The sequence below is a fragment of the Cynoglossus semilaevis genome, chromosome 2 (assembly GCF_000523025.1).
Source record: "Cynoglossus semilaevis isolate Cse_v1.0 chromosome 2, Cse_v1.0, whole genome shotgun sequence".
NCBI lineage: Eukaryota > Metazoa > Chordata > Actinopteri > Pleuronectiformes > Cynoglossidae > Cynoglossus > Cynoglossus semilaevis.
In genome coordinates, this window is record NC_024308.1 from 2,169,680 (window position 1) to 2,194,285 (window position 24,606).

The window sequence follows — 24,606 nt, forward strand, 5'->3', positions numbered from 1 at the left end:
AGGTACTCTCCCCTTAAAAAAACAGCCGAGGATGGGCCGTCTGATGGACGGCACACTCCACTCCCCCGCTGATCCGGCCGCTAGACTATTGTCACACTGCTTCATAAAACACTGACAGAACAAAGAAATAGATTAAATGGAGGAGGCGAGTACGGGGGGGGGGCAGTAAGGTATGGATGGTGACTACACAGCCAGGTCGTGACCTGGTGTCACACCGCCCTCCAGGCCTCCAGTCCTTCGGGAGGAAACCTGGCCAAGGCTTGGCAATCAGCGGCCACTCACCCAGTAACCCAGGAGTGGACACAGACATTAAAGAGTCATTACATCAATACTATGGAGGGGACACCTTTTAAAGGTGTACTTATCGTCCACTTTATGACCAGCCATAACGATGATGAGTAGCAGCACTATTAAGTTCAGACTGCAGTGAGTCTCCACCGAAGAGGGACGTAAAACGCGTGGCAAAAAAATGTCTGCAGTCTGATCATTGGTTAAAAAAAAAAAGAGAAGGAAAAAATACTGGGTAAAAACAGGCTGGAAATAAAATGAGCTGCGTGTTTTCCTTTAAGATTAAAACATCCTTCATATTTTGATTTTCTTTAAAGCTCATAAATAATCCATGAACAGGAAGACACCGTCTCACAGGCTGCACTTCTTTTAATGTTTGCTAAGAAACACAACAATTTTTTTTTTTAACCAGACATCATTTAACAAGGTGTTGTTTTGTTGCAATGTAAAAGTATTTAAATGTGTTTATGAGAAAAATGCAGATAAATCAAACGGAGACAGGATGGTTTGTTGTCTTGTTGTGCGAAAAACGGATCTATATTTAGAAAAGGTAGAAACTGCTGAAGGTGCATTTCATCAACAACTTCAATTCAAACATTTATATTTTCCTTTTCTAAGACGGGACAGAAAAGATAATACAAACTTTGGCTTATTTTATTTTATCAGTGTGTTATTGTATCAGCTCTGTGAACTAAAAACCACATTTAAATGTTTATTAAACTATAAATCACAACAGACGCAGTATGAATGGACGTCTATTCTCCTCTTCATCCAAAGACAGTTTACAAAGTTGACATCTGTCTCCAAAGACGACGTCAGACGCCTGACAACGTCCATAAGATCAGTAGAAAAATGTTTACTGATGACCTGGAGTTTAAGTTCCCCTCGACTTAAAAAACAAAAAACAAAAAATCACTTTAACACATTTACATTTCCTTGTACGTAATTCATTCCTAAAACAACAAATATGTTTGAATATCACGTCTCATTTTGAATTTAACAGATTCAGATTTCTCACCACTTGTGCTACTGCTTTCTATTTACCAAACAAATATCCAGCCAGTAATATGTCACAGTTTAAAACATGGCTGCGGTGGGAAGACTTCCCCAGGCTGCCCACGGACACTCACTCAGCTGTATCACAACTTCCAACCACATGACCACAGCTGACCGCCCCGGGCCACGCTGGAACACGGCCAGGGGAAGACCATAAAGCAGCTGCGTGGGTCACAGGACTTGGCTCATCGCGTCAACGCCGATTATCAAAGATGTTATCACATTCAGAGCGCGGCCTGTCACGTTACCGTGAAATGCTAGTCAGCTGATGGCTGCCACCGTGTGAGGTCGTTGAGTGAGAGGATAACTTGAAGGTACTCTCCCGGCTACAGCGCGGACTTTCCGCATCTTTAAAGCTCCTTTTTCCACTTGTCAAACGCATTAACACCCGACAACATCTGGCCTTTGTCTGTAATGAGAACTGATACAATCACAATTTTCTCTTCAGTCAAACGACAATGAGGTCGACGCTGTTTTTATTAATCACATTAGGTTCCATTGCTGATACGTGACAGTTGGCGGAACATTCTATTGTTTTTGTTTTAGTCTTTTTTTTATTTATTATACATTAAAGCAGCTCTGAAATCAAGAAGGAAACAGAAGGATGTACATTTATATATCATCAATTTTTTATTTTTTTTTTTTCAGATTGTTTTCGGGGATGGAAGCAGCAATAAAATCCCGGGGAAAACCTGTAATCATGTAAGATCGTTTTTTGTGGAGTAAGTGGGTTAGGAACACCAGAGAGAGTGTGAAGTGACTTATGTGGAAACTTACTTGTTCCCACGGACAATCTTCAGGGGATTTCTGGACTTAAATCCATGTCTTAACGGTCATATTATCTTAAAAGGCGTCAAAAAGATCAACGCGTTCTATTTAACGTTATTTTATTCAAACAACAGTCACGCACGACAAGTTTGACACCTTATATGACATTTTGTCTGTGTTTGATCAGTCTAATTGTAGACAAATCTCTCCGTGAAGAACAGGGAGGAAGGAACAACTGAACAGTATCAGTTCAGAGCTGCCAAAATTCCACTCTTTATCTTATGTAGAATTTGTGGATTTCTGTGAACCACAAAAACACCGTCAGCAGTTTCTTCATCTTCATCTTCATCTTCACGCCTTTATACAAATCCAAAGGTCCAACCAAACAGCAACAGTCCGTCCGACATCAAACGCTCCCCTTTGACATCCACAGACCTCGGTCCATGGTAGATGGACTTTAGCGTCTTCATCTAAAGTCTTCTTCAACAAAAGCACTCTGCCTCTTATTGTGAGAACGACAGAGAGGCAGAGAAGAAGAGTGTTGACGGAGAGGATAGAAAAAAACAGATTAGATCGTGTCCCACATCTGTCCTTCCTGCAGGAGAGGCCGGCAAAGTAGAGATAAAGAAGGACCGGGTCGTTCTCAAGTGGGTTTAGGCCAAGCTGGGCTCTGTGCATGTAAAGGATGAAGTAAAGGTGAATGAAGATGGCAACAATACACAGAAACGTATCCATCTGGACGGGAGAATCAAAGAGGGCGAGGTTTAGTGTGTGTGTGTGTTCCTTCTGTGTCCCCAACAATGTGTGGAGTGAAACAGTGGACTGTTTCTGATGGTTGAAAGACCTCCACAGCTCGCTGCCGTGCTGATCCCACAGATATATTCCCTGCACGGGATTGTAGTCCAGACATTTACATGCAAATACCTGCTAAATCCAGTCTGGTCTACAGACTGTCAGGCTTTTCTCAGCTTTGTCAAATGACAAATCAGTGCAACAGTGGTCAGTCCTGCAGCCTCGCGGCTGAAAACAAGAGCCTGAACGAAACGAGCCGACAGTGAAACCTGGAAAAAAACGCAACTGTAAAAAAAATAAGTCTGAGACAAAATATATCTGTTTTTAAATAATCACAAAACGGTTTTCTTATTTAACCTACAGAGAACATCAGACACGCTGCTCTTTTTTTTACCCAAGATTCACTATTTCAAAGAAACCAAAAGCGTTCTGACCTTATCTGAAAATAAATCTCTCGCCCAATCAAGATGTGTTTACGGGTCTTCTCTCTCTCTGTCTCTGTCTTGACCAGATCATCTCAAAGAAAAGTTGAAAAAGTAAAGCCCTCTATTTTTTTTCCCCTTCTTTTACCTTTAATGATGCTTTCTTGTTTTTCCGACAGCGCCTCTCAGGGTCAGCGCTGCGTCTCTGCCTTTGAAACGGGAAGCTTTTGTTTCAGGGAAAGGTTCGCGCCGAGGTTGTGGGTAATTGCAATAGCTGTTTTACATTTCAATCGCCGCTATAATCTCCGAGTCCCCGTCCCCGTCCTCACAAAACACTGATATCCCCTAATTTAACCGTTTAAATGTTACACTGAAGGCCCTGACCTACAGTTTTTTTTTTACGGCGACACGGCTTTACCTTTCACACACACACACACACACACACATCAGCTCTGTTACTTATTATTAATGCGTGAGTTAAAGTTTCTTGGTGTTTTATTTGTTACACACATACACGTCACGTGTCATCAGTGGGGATTTTTTTCCATTTTCTCCATTATGTCCAGAGAGCCGTCATCAACACTTGAGCCCATTGTTGATAAAGGAGTCATGGCTGCACGAGTGTCCGTCTCCCTGTGTGTGATGTTCATTTGACACAAGGGGTTTTTTCCTGTCAATTTCCCTTTAACGGCTGACCACTTCTCCACTCTTTGACTTGGCCCTCGATGCTGAAGAGCCCTAAGGAAAAGTGGCCGGTCCTCGTGTTGGAAAGTTTTATGTCACTTTGAAAATTCCACTTGACAAAGCCTCTTTCTCCTGCTCTGTCCTCCGTCCGATGGTTTGTGTCCAATAATGACTTTGTCCTTGTCCACCTCACGCCACAATAAAAGCCCTCGGAGACATAACCGGGAGCCTGGGAGAATTTACACGGCCGCGGTGGACAAAGAGTCCAGCGGTCAGACCTCCACACTTTACAGTCCATCAGTCCGGACCTGTGGGGCGACCGCTCTGCCTAAAGACCCTCCTCTTTACATTTCTATGGAGCAACTCATTAGCTAAGTAGAATCCCCTCTTTCTTACGGCATCTCGCTTCTTTGTCCAAAGGACAGTCTTTGTCCCGTCTAAATGATCCCACACAAGGCCCATTTTCTGGTTAATACATATTTACAGCCATGTAAGGTTTTTGTGGGCGTCCTGTAGTTTTATTTTGGGGGCCGTCACTCTAGACACCGTAAACCCATTACCAAGCTGTTTAGGGTAATTGTTTGACCATATAGTAGTTCCATTTGAAGACTCACTCACTGAGTCAGCATCTTTAGAGCAGGGGCAGATGGCTAGACAACGCACACTAGGGTTTCCCAGGGACAACCTGGTGCATTTGTTAACCTGCCTCACACAGTTCTTGGTCTGTCTTTATTACAGGCTCCACAGTAGCTGTGTGAAAGAAGTGACATTTGCACAGTCTACACGTGTGTGTGTGGTATGTTCTGATTAAAGTTTAAGATTAAATTAAAGCTACACGAACAACTGCAGGAAGAAACCCGACACAACTTGACCTGTTGTAATGTACGATGTTGAAAAGGTTGAAATATTTAACAGAACTCGGACCTTTTTGGGTGTGTTTGGGTGGCAGTGTGTGCCTGTGTTTACAGTAACCTCCTGGGGGGTAAGATCTCCCCACGTCCTGAGTGAATTAAAGGGGGCCATCTGTGATACTGCCTGAAAGGAACATGGGGACAGACAAAAGAGGAGATCCCCGTGCTCCCGGAAAGACAAAGAAGACAGAGACAAGAGGCTGAAACCACACAATCATCTCACCAACTACAATGGCCCGGCTCCTGTAACAAGCAGGATCAGGGGGATCGGCGAAAGGCTAAGCCAGCCGCGGCCACAGGTTTCAGCCAGAGCCATTAATTCCACTCTGCTTAGCACACAATTAATTTCACTCTCAGGCAGCGGCTCAAAGCTCCACCGATTAGAAGAGGACAGTTTCAAGAACCGAGATTAAAAGGTGAGGGCGCAAAGACGGCACTAAGAGGAACACGGAGCAGATGTTTATAGACCAAAGATCTGAGATCAGGAGAGAGCAACAGTAAATGGAGAGTGGAACAGAGTCTTCCTTTGAACTGTTACTGGAGAATCAGTCGCTGAATAACTGTAACTGTAATCACTCTGTAAGTACGTGTTCACATACAGAGTGAAAACATTGAGTCATTTGTGGCCATTTCTCATTGAACTGTTAGAAGGTTATACGTCAGTGAACAATAAATCGAGAAAAAAAAAGTTTAAAAAAAACAGGTAAGAAATCAAGGCATCAAAACTCAGTATAAAAGGAGCATCAACCACAGGCTTAGTCCTGGTTCACAACATTTGTTGAAATTATCAGTAAAATATGCAGTAAAAGGTTAAATAGTCTCAGAACGTGATGAGATGAGTCAGGCGAAATCTGCTGAATGTGTGTGACCTTTAACCTTAGGTGAAAAGCAAAACAAACTCCTGTGTATCTGAGACATTGGTGGTTAATAAATGCTTTAGATTATTTTATGAAATAGTTGTCCAAGAACAAACTCCACTGCTGGATCAAAACTGTATTTGATGAGCAGGAAAATCAGACAACGGAGACCAAAGACTGTGGAGGAACTCCAGTCTTTTATATGAAAAAAAAAGAAGCAAAAATTGCAACTTCAATTCAAAAATGTAATTAACAGAAATGGGGATGTGACCCAGTGACAAGCTTTGGAGTGTGAGGCACCATTTGAGTTCATGGTGACATTAATGTTAATCATCATCTACATTGTAAACACCTGCGTTAAGAAGAAACTCCAAAATTAAAATAAAAAAAACTCCCTCATCTTTAAAACTCCTCGATTGTATCTGAGTGAGTTTCTCTTAAAGTCCTTAATAATTGTCAGCACAAGCTGTGTTTTTAATTCTTCTTTTGTTGTCGTTTACATTGTATGAAAAGATCCTCAGGCTCAAATCAGGTTTTGACTGTTATTAAAATACCAACCAAAAAAAAAGAAAAAGAAACAATAAAGTTAACTGAGCCGAAAAAGGTGCCCCTGCTGACTTCTCCATTTGAGCTAATGTGACCGCAGCTAATGCTCCTGTGGGCTTAATTTAGCCACAAAAGTAACCAAACCATGTGGATAGCTAATTGTTGTTGAACCAAAGCACCTGCCAGAACCTGAGAAGATCAGGAACTGCACAACTGGTCTTTTCTCAAAACAGAGCCACTGGTACCGGATTAGATCCCCGGAGTGCAGACATCCTCTTGGCTCCCCTCGTCTTGTGCCCTAATGGCTACCCCGCGGGGCACCATGGTTTCTGTCTGCCGCCCCTTAAGCCATGTAAAACCACATGGCTCCCCCTCAGGAAAAACATCCTTAACACTTTAGCCTCTTAAAGGTGCTTATTTTTCTTTATTTTCTTTGTGAATCGAGTGTGTTTTGTCATTGCATATATTACGTCTGTAGGTTTTACCTTCTGCGATCACGACTGACGTTCACACAGTTTCCTCTTTCAGAGTCTCTTTTGGATCATGTGACTGAATCTGGACTGTTATATATATATATATATAATCATAGATGAGAGCGGAATTTACAATGAGAAAACTGCAAACATTTCAGCAAAAAGAAAAGACTTTATATCCTAAACCTTTGTTATTGCACAGTATATAAATAACAATAAGGATACAGGTATTTAATGTGACGGAATGTCACTTCAACATGTGCAGTCTCCGTTTCAGATCATGTTGAACTCTCCAACCTTCTTATCTGACTCACTTGATGTGACATATTTTGCGTCAACATCCATGCATCTTCCTAAAACTGGCACACACACGACGGCTGACGATGCCCTGCCCGAGGTCTACGGACGGAAAAGAAGAAGCAGTGACCTAGGTTTAGCCGATGACTAATGCCCCAAAACCAATCGATTGGCCGGTTAGTGTCCGAGATAAGAAGCTGGACCTATTGGCCAGAGGAAGCCTGTGACCTCAACACCATTCATCTCTGTCCTCGTCTGGTGCTGCCCAGCGTTCGGCGCTCAGATCTTCCACTAAATCTCCTCCGATAACAAAGCAGGCAGATGCTGCTATCGGTTCGTCTCCACAGCTTGGCCTATTAGGACATAATACCACGCCCACCTATCTTGCATCGTCCCTCCGTGCAGCATGGAGACCCCGGTCCAAACTCAAAAAGACACAGGCCCATCCACAGCCCCCTTTTCAAAGTGTCAGGACCCCAAACTAAACTTCTGCTGAGATGAGTAATGGGATCTACTGGCCCATGTTGAATATGCTTTGAAGACGAGCCCGGCTGCTAAAAATGACAACAATAGCTAATTTCATAGTGAGGTCAAGCTGTGGACTTTATTGGATTCCTCTTTTTCCACCATTGATTTGAGTCTTTCCTCTCTTAAAACAGCAGCAGCAGCAGCAAAACAAAAGACAAAGACGACAAACGTCGCAAAAACACGTAGGTAACAAGTGTAAAAAAAAGTTGACACAGTTTTGGACGATAATACACAAACCAATGCACTGGGAATTCTTCATAGAGCAGACATGTGTCTTACCTCTCTTTTTTGAAAATATCAGCTCTAGTTAGAAAGCTGTCATTACTTTACTATACACTCAAAAAAATATTTCCAAAATCTCAAAATTGACCCCAAACCTCATAGACCAGGGGTCACCAACGTGGTGCCCAGGGGCAGCTTAGTATGTTCTAAAAATAAAACTCTCATCAAGTCGAATAATGTATTGTTTTTTTATTTAATTACTATTCAAAATAGTATAGAAGAGCTTTAGTTTCCTCTTTAATTATTATTACGTTGTTGGGGAAGTCTGTATCAAACAAGTATCTCCTTGTATTACTACGTACCCTTGAAGTATCTCTCAGTTTCCCAGAGGTTTGTGACCCCCGTTACAGACAGTTTAACCTAATTTAACAACAGACTGAAGTGGTTCGGGTCGTTTCAGCAGGTGTCATTATTACAAGGTAACCTTCTCTAATTAACAGGCTCTAATTAACACAGACCACAGTCTCCATTAAACTACACACAGAGATTTTTAACAGAACTTTTAACACAGCTTCGTGAAGCTCGTCTACACGTTCAGTTCGGTGTTTTTTTTTTTCCTGGTTTTGCTGTTGCCTTCTTGACATTTTCTTTTTTTTTTTTTTTACACATTTTTTCATCCTCTCCTTTCTCTTGTTTTTCATTATTATCTGACCCATAAAGTTTTTTTTTTTCTTTTTGGTTTCTTTCATCTTTGTTTCCCTGATGTTCAGTCAGGCTTGGTGGTTTATTTTCATAACATTTTAAAACGTTATTGACTCACTTAAATTACTTAAATATCAAAAACTCATTATTACGTGTCGTGTCTCGTGGTGCGTTCAGGTTCATTTATCCACGATACAAAGTCATAATCTTGATTGAATGACTCAGTTTTTCCTCGTTGAGCCTGTGATGTTTGAAACATCAAACTTCAAACTTGTTCTGCCTCCAGGTGAGCTGTTTCCAGGTGCTTCCATTTAAATGCTCTCTGTTGTAATTCTCCGTGTTTCCCTGGGCCCTCGGTGGCTCGACCCACTTCTCAAACAAGTCATTTGCCTAAGCTCCCTGTCAGTCTGCTGCATTTGTTTGCACCGCTAGTGAAACTCCGTGGGGCACGGGGGGGGTACTAATTGTGTTGGTTCAATGGGGGGTCCCTCAGGTGTGTGTTAGTCAGCAGGAGTGGATGGAGGGGGGGGCGACACCTGTATTAATACGCAGACCTGTGCCAGGCAGAGAATCAGTGACACACCTTTTCTCTTGATAGTCAATCAGCGGTCGAGGGCTTCACGGGGTTAGAATCCTGCGGAGTCTTTCTTCGTTTGGCCCTAATGTTAGTAATTATGCTGCCAGCGTGGACCTCGAACCATTAACTCAACAGAGCAGGAGACTGAAAGAGCAAACACCAGCAGGAGCCCAAGGTTGTGCCTACCTAGTGTGTGTCATAACAATGTAAACGAAGCAGCGGGGAACTTCCACGAGGCTCAGGGTTTATGTAAAATAAGTGAAGAGCAGCTAATATATTTAAGACCAAATAAAAGTAACGACATCAATTCTAAAGCTGCTTTAGCACTACTTGAACTTCAGCAAAGTCTTTGAGCGGCTTCTGAGAACAAATACTCTTAACACAACACCTTCTTGCCCAAACTGCAGCACCTAAAACCTGTTGAAGCACAATATGGACGTGAGGCAGCGAAACACACACACACACACACACACAAAACAAAACCATCTGTGACATAATATCAAAAGGCCCATTTTCTTGCATTCTTAAGGCACTGACACGAGTGTTGGCTGCGGTGGTCAGCAGCCATTGGAGTGGTCAGCGTGGAGAATTCCCTGTGCTCCATCATTCTGATGGCTGTGTCCAATTGCTTTATGCCAGAGCAGCAGGTAGCCCCTGGCTGCCGGGGTCGCGGCTCAAACGGGCTCACCCCATTGGCCCAGGGGCTCCGGCCAAGGTTCATGGGTCAGGGCCTTGCCCGGACACAGGCCTGGCTCCTGGCCATTGGGTCGAGCTGGTCAGCAGTGCTGCTCAGACAAGTGATTTATAGATGTACCGGATGGAGAGAAAGCTAGGGGGCGGCACCACAATGTGGGCCATATTCTTCTTTAGGTTTCTCTGAAGTCACAATATGTTCCTTTTTTTTTCACTAATGTTGAACTGAGGATTTTAAAACACTCACCCTAAAGACTTTATATAGTTCTTATATATGGGCAGAAATCAAAGGCCCCCTGACTCACTTTTTATTTTGGTTTTGCATATGTTTCTATTCTGCAAACGAACAATGAGCACACGGCCTCAGAACGTGGTCTCAGAAATATCTGTTGCCAATGCAGAAGACGAGCTTGATCTGTCGTCCTGTCTCGGACTGTTTACTGCTCGCCAAAGAATGTAAGTGATTCCATCAAACTGGGCCTGTTCAGAAGTACGTTTTAAAAGCTCACAAGTTTTTTTTTTTCTTTTTTAAAGAGAGCTCTGTTTGCCCTGAAGGGTGTTTTGTTCTTGTTACGACATTATGAACATATGGGCTTCACTGCTCTGAATCAAAGATGGCATTTGTTTTTCATGTTGAATGACTGTAGAACGACATGCAGGATGCAAACAAAACCTTTTTTAAATAAGCTTACAAAAATCAAATCAAGACTCGCAGGCTCCGCTGTGGACTCATTTCGCCTCGACGTAATCCATCCCATTCCAGGTTTACAGAGATTTTAGTGAGAAAACCAATATTCCAAAGTTAGAAGTTAGTTAAAAAAAATTTTTGTGAAAGCGTGACTTGCTTTGAATCATCAAGTAAGTAGAGTCAACATCGTAAAAACGCCGGGGGGCAACAGCTGGCTGGTTCATCTTTCCAACCATGTCAACCACGGAGTGGACAAACTACACAAGTCTGTACGGCCACAAAGAGAAACTATTGGGTGACATCTCCCACTTTCAAGGAGTCATAAAACATCCCGTGACTGAAGGAATGGCCCAGCATGTGGTTTATTTTTCTGGGACACACTTAAAGGTCAGGCGGTAATCTGCAGGAGTCTGTGAATGCATTCTCCGGGCAGAATCACCAGCTGCCATTTGCACGTGGGTGGACAGTTTGTCTGCGTTGGCCTGCAGAGCTGCAGCCGTCGCAGCACCGCAAGAAGCCGCATTGTGGCCCTTCTCTCAGCTATTGTCAGCTGCCCTAAATAATGTGCATTCCCATTCCCTGCAGAGGCATTCCCAGGCTGCAGAGAGAGGCTGCTGGAGATGAAGTGTCCGGTTTAACTGCGATCCCCAGAGGGAGATGATGACCAAGAGCTGCAGGTAGCTTTCATGGCTGCCTGACAGGGCAACTTCTTCCCCAGTGTCCTGCTGCTAAAAAATTTGTTGTCCCCCTCTGGGTGTCTTTTTGGGAGTGTCAGCCGCAGGGGCCCCTGATGAGAGATTTGTTGATATGATAACTCGATTAGGCCCCAGGATGGATGACTCTGTGGCAGAGAGCAAGTCTGCGGCTCCCAGGGAGGTACTCCTCTGACTCCTCTCCTTAACCCTCCCTCAGGAGACACGCATTCTGAACAGGCAGTAACTTCTGGCTCCCAAAAGCCCTAGTTGAGCCTCATATAATCAAGTCTCCAAGGCGTAATGGTGGAGCTCGCCATCCAAGGGAAGAATCTTGATCCTTTTAATAATTAAAGTTCAGTGTGAGAAAAAAAAAAGGACAAGACTTCATATTGAAAAGAGAGCGCTGCTTGTTAGGAGCGCTGGATGTCAAAGTTCCTAATTATGTGGATTTTATTTCAGGATTTATTAACCGCCTGAACCTCTCACTCTCTCGCCGTATTTTTTTCTAATTGGCCGAGCACCACATTCCTAATTAACTGTAAAATTGCTTCATGATTGGCCCTAAGTAGGCTTCCGACAGCAGCATGCAGCTTAGGCAGGAGGTGAAAATAAAGTTATAGACACTCTAAGTCGCTAATTAATTGTAAGCCATCAAAGCAAGGCTATTTTAACGGCTGTGAGAGGGATATGGATACAATCCCAGGTATTCCGACTGGTATTATCCAGTAAGACTCAGTAAGGATGGGCCGGTGTCCGTCCAACGCTCAGATAAATCTCTTCTTAGCAGTAGTCAGCAAGGGTTGCATTAAAAATAAAAAATAAAAAACTCTCTCCGCCCGGTGTTTAAGTTGGAGAATCGCGGTGGATTTAAATCAAAAGAGTTGCTTCTTTCTTAAAGAGAAGCCTCTGAAGCCTCGGAGAAATCCATCCAGGTGTAACAGGGTCAACCAGTAAACCACGGGGGAGTTCATTAGAGCTAAGGTGGTTTGCTCCTCGCACACGTTTGAACACACCCGACCTGTACACAAGGTTGTGTTTGCCGTCGGGTAAGTAAGCACTTGTAAATTGATTGACTTAATTGTTTGGTACACACCTTAAAACAACGTTTGTCTTCGCAGTAGAAACCAAGTCATTACAGCTCGGTGTAACATTTGTAACATTTGTAACAACAGCAAACCTTTTTTCTGCTAATGTCGGTGCCCTTTCTTTAAATAAAAACTGAACTTAGAAGCTGTTAATTAGGAATATAATTTAAAAAACAAAGAGAAAGAAAGCAACACGTGCCAAAAATGTTAATCATTTTAAAAACTAGTCCAACTTTACAACGTTACATTTAATTTAATCAGGTTTTACAACCCTAAAGGAATGTAAATCAGAGCAAACATCAAATAATAATAAACTTGAATGAAAAATGTTAAAATGACGCAGGATTTTCTTTTTTTTTTAATTAAGCTCCAAGTGAGTTTGAATATTTAAAAGACATGAAGCAGTTCGTGTTTTTTTGCTCCTTGACCCAGAACTTAAGGTGAAATTAAAAAAGTTGCTAAATACATTTAACAGTTACATTACAGATATAGGTTTAAGATAAAGTTATTTAGTTTAGTAAAGTTATATTATAAGTAAAGTTTTATTTTTCAAGTATGGATTACAACAAAGTCTTCAAACTCTTTGGCATAACGAGTTAGTGTCAAATCATAAACTTAACCTAAAAAAAACCCCAACAACAAACGATTTCATTTCAACCTAAATAAGAGTCTTAAAAACACAGAGCGTTAATGTGTGTCGTTAGGAAGAAAAGCCAGTGTTTCCACCAAACGAAAAGGATCTTAAAGAGGTAACAAAATCACCTTCACAGCAGCACGGACACACACACGCACACACACACGTCTGACTCCTTTCATGCCTGCACCCAGTGCCACCGAGCCAGGCAGCAGCAGCTCAGACAGGATGTAGCACATGTGTCTCATATTAGTCCTTCCCAGCCAAGCAGCCCATAGGTGATATTAGATCTACAGCTGGCCCCGCTTCCTCAGACTCCCTCTGAGCTGCTGCCCAGCCTGCAGCCCTCTCACACTGATATTTCACACATCCCTCCAACAGCCAGCCCCACTCACAGGTGGGAATGCCTTCACACAGAGCAACAACAAGAGAGCTCCTTGTAATGTCTACGTGTGTTTTTCCCCACCGAGGAATTGCGGACAGGAGCGGCCATTCAACTCCTGCTCCTGTGGGTCAGACATGAAATACAGGGGGGGGGGTGACCCGGCCTGCCTCATATCAAAGCCCTGATTGGGGAAAAAGCGAGAGGCTCCGCGTTAGTACACGACAGAGAGAGAAGAGGCGGAGAATGTCACCGAGCGCCAGCTCGTCACCCGTGAACGAGAGCGCGGGGTGGCAGTGTGATGCCTGCCATCTGTCTGCAGCTACAGAGGGATCATGGGAAAGAAGCAGCGGACTTTAAAGCGGTCCTTGTACGGAGAGGTGACTCTTCCCGAAGGAAAATCTTTATGTAAATAAGAGCGCCTCAAATACCAGAGTGATATCTCACAGGTGAGGGCGAAATATTAGATGTGCGTGTTGGACATTCGTCAGACAACAGACAGAATCTTTAACCTGGTTTACACCAGTCCATTCATGGTGGGAATTCTTTCACCTTTTTTTTTTACCTTTGCTCTTCCTTGAATAACATAAACAGTCTGTGTCAGCTACGTAAATCAACAGGTGTTTTTTTTTTTTGTCCTTATATCGTAGAATGATGTTTTACATTAAATAGACCAACGTAGTTCTAAAAATCTCACCTCACCTTTAAACATTATACTTTAGTTTTTCCTTATGATGTTTTCCATGGACATGGACTAGGACATGGACTAGTACAGAGCCCTGGTATCAGCTGAGCCTGGTCAGACTGTCAACACATCTTTACTGATGTGGTCACGGAGCGAGAAGTTGTCTTTATTTACACATAATTAAATATATAGAGTTAGCCACTGTAGATTTATCCCAGAGGGTAAACAGATTGTTCAGTCCACTTCAAGTGACCCAGACGTACTGTAGGCTACATCACTAAATCTACTGGGTCATGTGACATTTCAATACCATTTATCCCAGTTTTTATCCCATCTCCTGTCCTTCAATAAGACATTACTGCTAAACCTGGTTTACAGAAAAATACATTTCTCCATATTTTCCATTTAGTATGGATTTATAAAAATATATAAATACCAGAACAAACAAATGTAAACATTACCAGTTTTCAGCTTATTCATGGTAAAAAAAAAATGACTGCAATTTTTTTTCCTGCCCTTGGTGATTGCATCCATCTGTGACTAATCAGACACGTCTGCGTGTGGTGATAGTGGCTCATTGAGGAAAAACACAGAGTAATGATCTGTGACTGTGACCACGTGCTGTAAATGGAACTAAACTCTGGACAGTATCTGTTTCGTATGCGTGTATTATAAGAGGTCACCGATGTGATTTAGATTGAAAAAAAAAAAACTGAAATAAAAGCTGATAACAGTAAAGTCAGGGCCACCTAGTGGTAGAGTGGTGATATATTTAGCACAGTATAGACACAAGACAGACTGCTAATTGCAAAATTGCCGTTGCTAACGTGTTATCGTAAAGAGTGGTGATATATTTAGCACAGTATATAATAATTTATTTCAGACACAGGAAAAACGTTCACTGGAAATCAGTTTCATACACCACTCAATCAAGGAAGCGTAGAGCAGACTAACACATAACCAACAAATTTTAAGCAGATTAACACACAACCAACAAATTTAAAAAGAGCAGATTAACACACAACCAACAAATTAAAAAAAAATACCATGAGATGCAAAATAATGTGACTACATTTTCTCTTAATATCCAGTAGCTCTTGTTAGCACGTTAGCACGTATTTATATATCATATAACCAGTGTGCACGGAAGAAAACTATAGTAGGACCGGGAGAGAAAATACCCCTTCTGTCCACTTTGGTAGGTGGTTTCTCTTCAAGGCTTGTTTCCCCTCAAAGGTTTGACCTAAGTCAGCAGACCTCCACAGACTGTAAATCTGTGACCCTCGACTGCTCGCAGTGCTGACTTTCATCACACAGTGTCCGCCTGTTGTGTGGAACAGGTGACACATTCACACACGAAACTGTGAGAACGGACAAAAACAATCTGCCAGTGAATGTGGACCGTGACTTCATCTCCATTTTATCCTGCAGCAGAGAGGGAGTTTTTTTTTTTTTTTTTTTTTTTTTTTTTTTAGCAAGTACTTCACAGACGTCAACAGTGATGAGCAGCTCTGTACCAACCCTGCTGTTAAAACCATGTGCACCAGCTTCGTGTTAGGAACGGAAAAGTGATTCAAACATGTTGGAAATACACAGCTTATGAAATTTCTCCCACAATTGTGAAAACGTAAACTAAGATGACAGCCATATATATATATGTCACTTGACTTTTTTTTTCCGCACCTCCACTGTTTTTTTTAACTGTGTCAAAAAAAAAAGAAATGTTTGCACCAGTCTGTGTCAAAGAGTTCCTGCAGAGGAAGTCAAAGTTGCAGCCAAATGCAAACCAAACCGTCTTCTAGCCATGTTTCCATCACAGCCCCACTTATTAACCCAAACCATTTCACAGCTTATAAAGACATTCATATCATCTATCAAAGACTTTTCAGAAGTGGAAGAAGAGCTGGCTCTTATTTAATGTTGAAATGGAAGGAAAACGAGCAGCTAATCACATGCAGACAATAACATTTTTCCCTGCCTGCTGTTAGAAATCCCTGAATTTAACCCAGCAAACTGAGAGAGTGCAGACAGTGGAATCAAAGGCAACTGTTTTATTCATTATTGAGATGAAAAATTGAACGCAACCACGTCTACTGTTCTTCAAACAAGCCAGACCGCTGCTATATAACACAGAAGAAATTCCTCAAGAAGAAGAAACTGTTTTCCTTTTAGAATTCTTCTTCTTTTTTTTTCCTCCTGTGGGAGCATCCCAAAGAGAGGGGGTCAGACAAGTTAAGGCTTGTCCTAAAACGGACACATGTTCTCCATTGTCAAGCCGACTTCTTTCCCAGCCAGGAGATCAATGCAACCTGTCAGAAGTCACCCACTAGCTGTCAGACCTCAGAGGGCCGGGGTTAGGATTAGGGAAGGACAGCAAATTATGTAAATCAAAGTCTACATTTCTGCATCTTAATTTCAAAATGGGAGGGGGTCATGTTTAAGAATCGAGCCCCCAGGAAGAGGTGATTTGCATGGAGCGTCCTGCAGGTAGTAGACCAGAGTTGGTGGAAGATACGTGACGGCATCTGTCGTTTATAGCTGCAAGTCACGAAGGGTTAACCCTCCTTACCAGATATATATGGTGTATATATACACAATATAAATATATATACATATATATGGTGTGTGTATAAATATATATATACATATATGTGGTGTGTGTATATATATATATATATATACATATATGTGGTGTGTGTATATATATATATATACATTTATATGGTGCGTATAAATATATATATACGTATATATGGTGTGTCTATAAATACATATATACATATATATGGTGCGTATAAATATATATATACGTATATATGGTTTGTGTATAAATACATATATACATATATATGGTGCGTATAAATATATATATACGTATATATGGTGTGTGTATAAATACATATATACATATATATGGTGTGTGTATAAATATATATATATGGTGTATATAATATTATATGGTGTGTATAAATATATATATATAGTATATATGGTGTGTGCATATATATATATACATACACATATATACATATATAAATATATATATATATAATTTGATTGTAAGAATTCTATAAAGAAACAAACATAAAAGTAAGTCCACCACCTGTGAATAACGTCACAAAAACGTGTTTTAAAACTCATGATGAACAGAGTGGTGTTAGGGCTGCTTAGGTTTTCCTGGTTATTCATCTAACAAAAGTCATGGAGATCAAGAGAAACCAGACTTTTGATCAATCTCTGGCTGAATGGAAGCTAAAACTACTTCAACAGATGAAGAGCGGAACATCATCACGGATCATCGTGGGTGACACATTTTTTAATAAAACCACACTGTGTCCTGACACACAGTTGGATGTTTTCTGAGGTTTCTGAGGTGTACACTGATGGTGGAGGAGTACGGCTCCACAGGTGTGACAAGCTGTATATCACACATCAACATTGTCAACAGAAGACAATATCTTTCAAACGTGGGTGAAAAGAGTAAATAAACAAAGATTATTCAGTCTGTTGGCAGGAAATAAACGTCAGATTATTATTGTTGTTGTTGTTGTTTATTCTGGCGTCACCTCTGCTGCGGACCACAGCACCCTGGCTGTCAATCAACCTGGCCCTGATCTAATGGCCATATGTGATGTGGTCAGTGTGTGGGTGCAGTGGCTCTGACGGACAGCTGCCCCTCCTCAGACCCCGGTCACAGCACCTGCTTTGTCTGCCCGCTCTGCCGACACGTGTCCCCCTTTGTGGCCCCACGCTGTTAGAGCCAAGAGGGGCCTCACTCTGCAAACACGAGCCGGGCTTTTACCTACAGGCTGCTGACTGACCGACAAGCCTGGAAGGGGCCGTCAAAGGAGGAAGGATTTGGAAACGTTGAGACCTGTTAGGGTTGTGCGGAGGTCAAAGGGACGGGATTTGTCGAGGTGACTTAACGCCTTGGGTATGGGCAAGGTGGTCGAGGGGGGGGACAGGGGGGGCAAACGCCATACAAATACCTTAATTGTGACTTCCAGCAACGTTGGTGTAGCGGGAGGGACGGGTGTAGCAAATCTGATAAGCAAGACAACTAATTAAGTGTCAACTTTACAGCCCATAACAGCCGAGGAGAGGTCAAGACAAAGAGGAGAGGTCGGCGTTGGAGGGAGCGGTGGTCACATGGGGCCTGGGGCCACACCTGTCCACCTTTGCATAGAGCAGGGACGGCCTTTTATGGTGGTGTGGGTCAGTGCACGGCAGTTTCATTTCAAAGCAGGATGGGATGTTGTTATTTTTGCATACAAAAGGGCTGTTAACCCCAGCAGAGATGGCCTGAGTGATAGCAGAGCAGGTCAATGAATCAAAGGTGTTTTTGTCACCCTTTTTATGGCCCCTCCAAAACTGGCTTAAATTACACACTAAACTGTTACCAGGGTGAGGAGTATAGGACCTATAATTAGACTGAACAGAGTCTTTATTCCTAGTTGACCATCACACGGCCTTTAAGGTGTATTTTGATGTACACGTCTAATCACATGAACCTTCGATTGAATTTGACACCAGTGGTTTTTAATCTATATGTAATATATGTAACTGATTTTTATTTATTTTAAAAATACGTTTTGTAAAGTAGGATCGATCAAGTGTGTGGGTTTTTTTTTTGTGTTTCAAAATATTATACATGTGACTATGTTTTACGTGCAGATCAGTTTAATGTAGAAGATTTTAGTTTATAGGTCGGGCTTGGTGAAATTTGAATTGGTCTAAACCATTGTTTCCCAAAGACTGGGTCGTGACCCTCAGGTAGGTCACAAGAGATTTTTTTTTTTTTTTTGGGTTGTCTCGCATCGTGTTTCGCACTTGTTTACGAAAAATGTCTATTGACTTGGGTCGCAAAGTCAAGGTTTGTGACCTTTCTGGATCCCCAGAAAAAAAGTTTGGGAGACACTGGTCTAAACGGTGGTTGAAGATCTAGTCGATTGATTGGAAAGTGAAAACTACACGATACAGGCCACAGTGTTGACTGAATGTAAACAGTGCTGCATTAACTCCCAAAGTGAAAACTACACAATACAGGCCACAGTGTTGACTGAAGGTGATGTTGACCTTATTGTTATGATACCTTTTTCAGACTCACGTCAGTCCCTGGATCACAGGGCACAGAGAGAACGACAACAAGACAACAACCCACCCACTGCCACAGTCACATGACTAGATCATAAATCTGTGACTTAATCGGTCACCATTCACAGCTCTTACATCCTCACATGATCCTTTTCCTCATGTTCATATCAAGAATGCAGACATTCTTAATCTCTCCACCTCGCAGCGATTCACTCGACAGGAAACTTTCTCTGGTTCAAAACAAAAGAGCTCATTGAGAGACTGTGCTGAGCAACTGTACAACAGGAGTAGGTGTGGGAACACTGGCCGACTGACCGACCGACCAACCGACCATCCATCCATCCTGTCCACATCTGCTGTGAACTTCCTCCCCCACAGATGATGCAGCTGTTCCACAATACACTGCACTGTGCTGCGGCACTTTCCCCATTGTTGGGATGAAGACCGCCGCAGCGGCGGCGGCGGCGGCGGCGGTGGCCCCCGTCCTCAGGAGCAGTGCCTGGCTGGAGCTTATTTTGGTTGGGCCTGCTCAAATATACACACTGGGACCTCATAGCCACAGCTGTGGGCCTCTCCCCGGCTGACCTTCTCCTCTGTGACTCCTCCACTCACTGAGCGCAAGGAGAGAAAACAAGAGAGAGAGAGAGAGAGAGAGAGGAAGAGCCAGCCAGGCCCAGCTGAAGCCTGCAGAGGTTAGGAGGGCCAAACGCTGCTTATTATCAGAGTCCGGTCTTTCCCACGCCTGCAGGCCTGCTGTGTGCAGCCTGTGGCCTGTCTGACTGCCAGAAAGTGTTTAGTTAACTGATCTACAGTCGTCTTCCCTCCGAGGAAGGGGGTGAGGTATGATTTCCTTAGTGATGGAAAGAAAAAAAAGAGGGGGGTGATGACAGGGAGGGGAGGGGGGAGAGAGAGAGAGAGAGAGAGGGGGCCATTCAGCAAGTTTCTGGACGGGAACCATGAGGCTTAAATCTAACCTGCTGCCCTGAGAATGAATGAGAGGGTGAATTTGGAGTTTGACAGTTTAGTAAATTGGACTAATGGGCTGAGCATGAAAGGATGAAGGTCACATGCCTTCACTTCAACTCCACTAATAGGAAAAGAGCTACAAACTAGCTGTAGCTGTAGCAGCTAGAGAGAAGGCCATGTTGGAAAAAAGAAAAAAAAAAAAAAAAAAAAAACAAGCACACCAAGGTATGAAAATTTCATGAGATCACTCTCAGCAGAAATATATTAGAGGTGAATATTTGTCCGCAAGAGAACTAGAAAACTGGAAGGTTTCAGAAAAGCAGGTTTTAAAGGAACATTTTAACAAGTAGGTGAGAATGTTCTACTTATTATATTTAAAACTTCAATGTGTTTTTAATGAGTTTATCAACCCTTTTTCCTCAAACATTACTTCAAAAATGTGTGTTTTTTTTAATTGACGTTTGCTAGACAGTTATTTTTTAATTCAGCCCCTGCTGGTCATTAATAATACTTCAAGTAAAACAGCATTATATAGTGTCACAAAAACTGACATGCATTTTTATACGCACCCAAATTCATAATTTTAAAGCAAATACATTAAATGAAATCTTATCTTCCAGTCAGAAATGCACATATTCTGCAATCAGAGTTTTTTTTGTTTTTTGATACCGCCCCCACCATACTAAAAAATACCCACAGCAACCCACGGAAACCCTCCTACACACTCAACACCCACTCACACACACACTCCACACACACACCACCTCCTACACATGTATCCATGCTCTTACACAAACACCCACACACACACATCCATCAGCACCAATGAATGCTCAATCACCCTCTGTGAAACTCCTACACACACACACACACCGACACACACCCACTCATTCTCCTGCCCCCCACACCCACACTCTTTACCCCCTGCCTTGCTCCGTTTGCCCTGTCAGCCTAACGCGGCGCTGAGTCAGCAATCAGCCCCATTTGTGTGTTTCTGTGTGGGTGTTTGTGTGGGTGTGTGTGTGTGTGTGTGACCCCCTCAGCCTCCATAGGAACACTGGGGTGAAGGAGGGACTCTCGTCCGTCCTCAGGAGGGGACAGATGGGCAGAGAGAGAGAGAGGGCTCCTGGGCAGGTAGTCATCCTCAGAATGTGGAGGCAACTTTGGGGGGTCTTGCTAGGGGCTGAATGGGCTCTAAATGCCCCACACCCAAACCCATAGAGAGCATCAAGAGGAGGGCTATTGTCACTGAAGACTCCTCCTCCTCCTCCTCCTCCTCCCTCCTCTATAAACACACCCCCAGGAATGCAATGCTATGAAAATGGAACCGACATCTGCCGCGTGAAGACATGGCTGTGCACAGTGAATATGAATGGAATCTGCCACAAGTGCTTAATGCTAATTTTTTTTTTTTTTTTTTTTTTTACCCCTGTTAATTACAGCAGAAACAGTACCAGGAACTCTTCTCCCAGTACTTTTCTCCCAGTATAACCACGGCCACAGAACTGCTTTAAAAAAAAAAAATTAAAAAAAAAAATACTCGGCAGCTCAGCAGTGAGCAGGCAATTACAGAGTGGGGTCCATGAGTGACACGTCTGTAGGACTGGCTGACACGCTCCACGCTGACATTCACACAAGTGCCTTACAATTCACACCACACAGTTCACTGTCAGGCTAATTGCAAGAGTCGGACACATTCATATAGGTCTTTTTCATTTTATGGTACTTATAATTACAATAAATACTATTTTTTTGTCTTAAATTGCCAGTAATGGCTGTGGTTCCTCTCATGTGTTGAGTGATGGGCGAGAAGAGAGGGAGAGCGAGCAGCAGGAAGGCTGAGAAAAATCCGAGGGAAGAGATAAAGGTTGTGTTGTCAGGGACTCCGTCTGGGCTTTGGAGGTGGGCCTGACGGAACCATGTCAGTGTCACTGTGTGGGCTTGCGAACAGGAACGGTTTCAGCCCAGACGGACGTGACACACACACATTCAAACGCGTGTCAGGAGGCCACCCACGCCTGACACCGGAAGAGTGCCAGGCGCTGACACATGGAGCGTGGTGAGGCGACAAGTTCGTCAAGAGAGCGGCGGTTGCCTCCTTGCCACATGTCAGTCACTATCTCTCCTTCGCTCCTCACTTTTCCTCCCTCATGACGGCCTCCCCCGTTTGATCATCTGAATATGTATTTGTTTTTCACATGAACACAGTGTGATCTCAGGACAAATCCAATCGCTCGCGACATGTTTTCACCATAATTAACTGCACAGCTGAATGACAAACATCTGACGTCCTCGGAGTACCGCTTAACCTCCTCCGTCTAGATGATGGAAAGGTCTTGGTTGCAAATATTAGCCACCGTAACGCCACCGAGCAGAGGCTAATTTCTCACTTTTAATAGCATCAGACAAAGGCCAGATGTGGAGACGGAGCCGGTGGGGGATGCTGCCAAGTGTTGGTAATTTATTCTTCTCCAGATACCCTCAGACGCTACCAACAACCGTGGACTGACATGCCTCCATCCAAATGTTCCTTGTGGTTTCTCCCGGGCTGCTCAAGGCCTCATGCAAATGTCTAATCACTCCACTTTACTGTCGGTCCCAACTGGCAAAGTAAACAAAAACCACACTTGGGCACGTATATTAACAAGCGGAGGATTGTGGGCGGTTTCCAGAAATAGACCAGAACATAAAATTAAATTACAGCTAAGGGAGGGTCTATTGTGCCACATTTCAAAGAAAACACATAAAAAAAGACAATCTGGTTGTTACATTCTGACGGAGACAGCAACCGTGTGATATCCTAAATGTTACGCTGCTGACACTGTCTCATATTAACAGCTCCTCTTTGTAACCAAACATATTCTCATGTGTGGATTTATGGTGGTTGTTAATACAACTACTCTTACCTCTGCTACGACCCCATTTTATTTTTTTCCAAATTTAAAGTGATGGACGTCACCAAAGGAAGTGAGGGCAGCAGAATTATTTTAAAAATTTTTTTTAAATATATATATATATATAAATAAGATAAGACTTTATCCATCCTACAGTGAGGAAATTCAGTATTCCCCAGTGTATGTATGTATATATATATATTTATACATATATATGTTTATACATATATACATACATACATACATATATACACATATATATATACATATATACACATATATATATACACAGCTTTTTGTAAAGGCAAACAGAACTGAAGAGCAAACCATTTTGGAGAATCAATGTTTAACTACTTTCAAACTGCAGACGGGCGGCGGGGATCGATTAAAGAGAGAAAAGCTCTCTCTCCTCTCAGGTATCCCTCACAGACATGTTGAAAAGGTTGAGGAAGTCTCCTCATACCAGCAGTGTATAAAACTGACCCCATTATTTCACCTGTCACAACAACCAGCTGTGCCAACAGACCGTCAGTCACTGCTGCTCAGGTGGCATCAGATAAAGACCACCTTTATCACCGTGCAGCACTCCTACACTTCCTGTCTCTCTCTCCCTCACCATTTAAGGGACTCCTTCCCCAAAAGCAACACACCAAACGGCCTAATCTCTTGTCATCATGTCGCTGATCCTGGGATTGGGCTGCCTCAGGTCCTGATCTCCTCTTTGCCTCTCACTTTCCCTCCATTGCTCAGTCCCTCAGGCCAACATGAGCTCTGACAAAGGCCTAATCCATCACCTCTTGTCAGGCAAGGCTACAGCACTACACCCCCTTCATAGGCCAGGATTAGCCTAATCCACTGGGCCGGGGTATCCATGAGAATGGTGTGCCCACATGTCTTCACCGCGGTTCTGTTTACTTGTCCCATCTGAGTCAACACACGTCCCAGAGAGGAGCGGGACACAGATACAAGGGGCTCAACATGAAGTCCCCTCCACTCCCCTCCAACAGCAGCTTTACCTTGGGTGGTGACGCAGTGTGTCCGGCCGCGGCGGTGTCCGGTGGGCTTCTAATGTGGTAATGAAATCCTCGGAGCAAACACGGGCCTCCTGACTTCTGAGAGAGGTCCCATCCTTGTGGACGCCCCATACAGTGAAGCACACTTTGATGATGGACCACATCTGTGACAAAGACAGTAGGGTTCAGTTCATGCTGCATCCAAATAAGGTACACTCTGTAAGATTGAGCGCTGCCTAGTGGTGAAGTTACATACGAACATTATCAAACCACACGACTTCATTACATACGAACATTATCAAACCACACGGCTTCAGCCTAAAGAGTACGACAAAGTGTACGATGGCCTTCAGGTATCATGTTGCATTGAACTTGTAATAATAATTTGGTTCTATCTAGAGGTAAAATAAACATGACATGGTGTCATAGGTTAATTTTTTTTTTGCATTTGTGAGGTAAAATAAACATGACATGGTGTCATTTTTTTTTTGCATTTGTAATAAGAAAGACAACACCAGCTGTTCTGGATCATGTGACCTTTAGTTTTAAGCAACGATCGCAGTAACAGGTAAATCATCAGGTCATCTTTAACATAACGCAGTAACAGGTAAATCATCAGGTCATTAACATAAAAAAAAAACTTGGACATGCTCC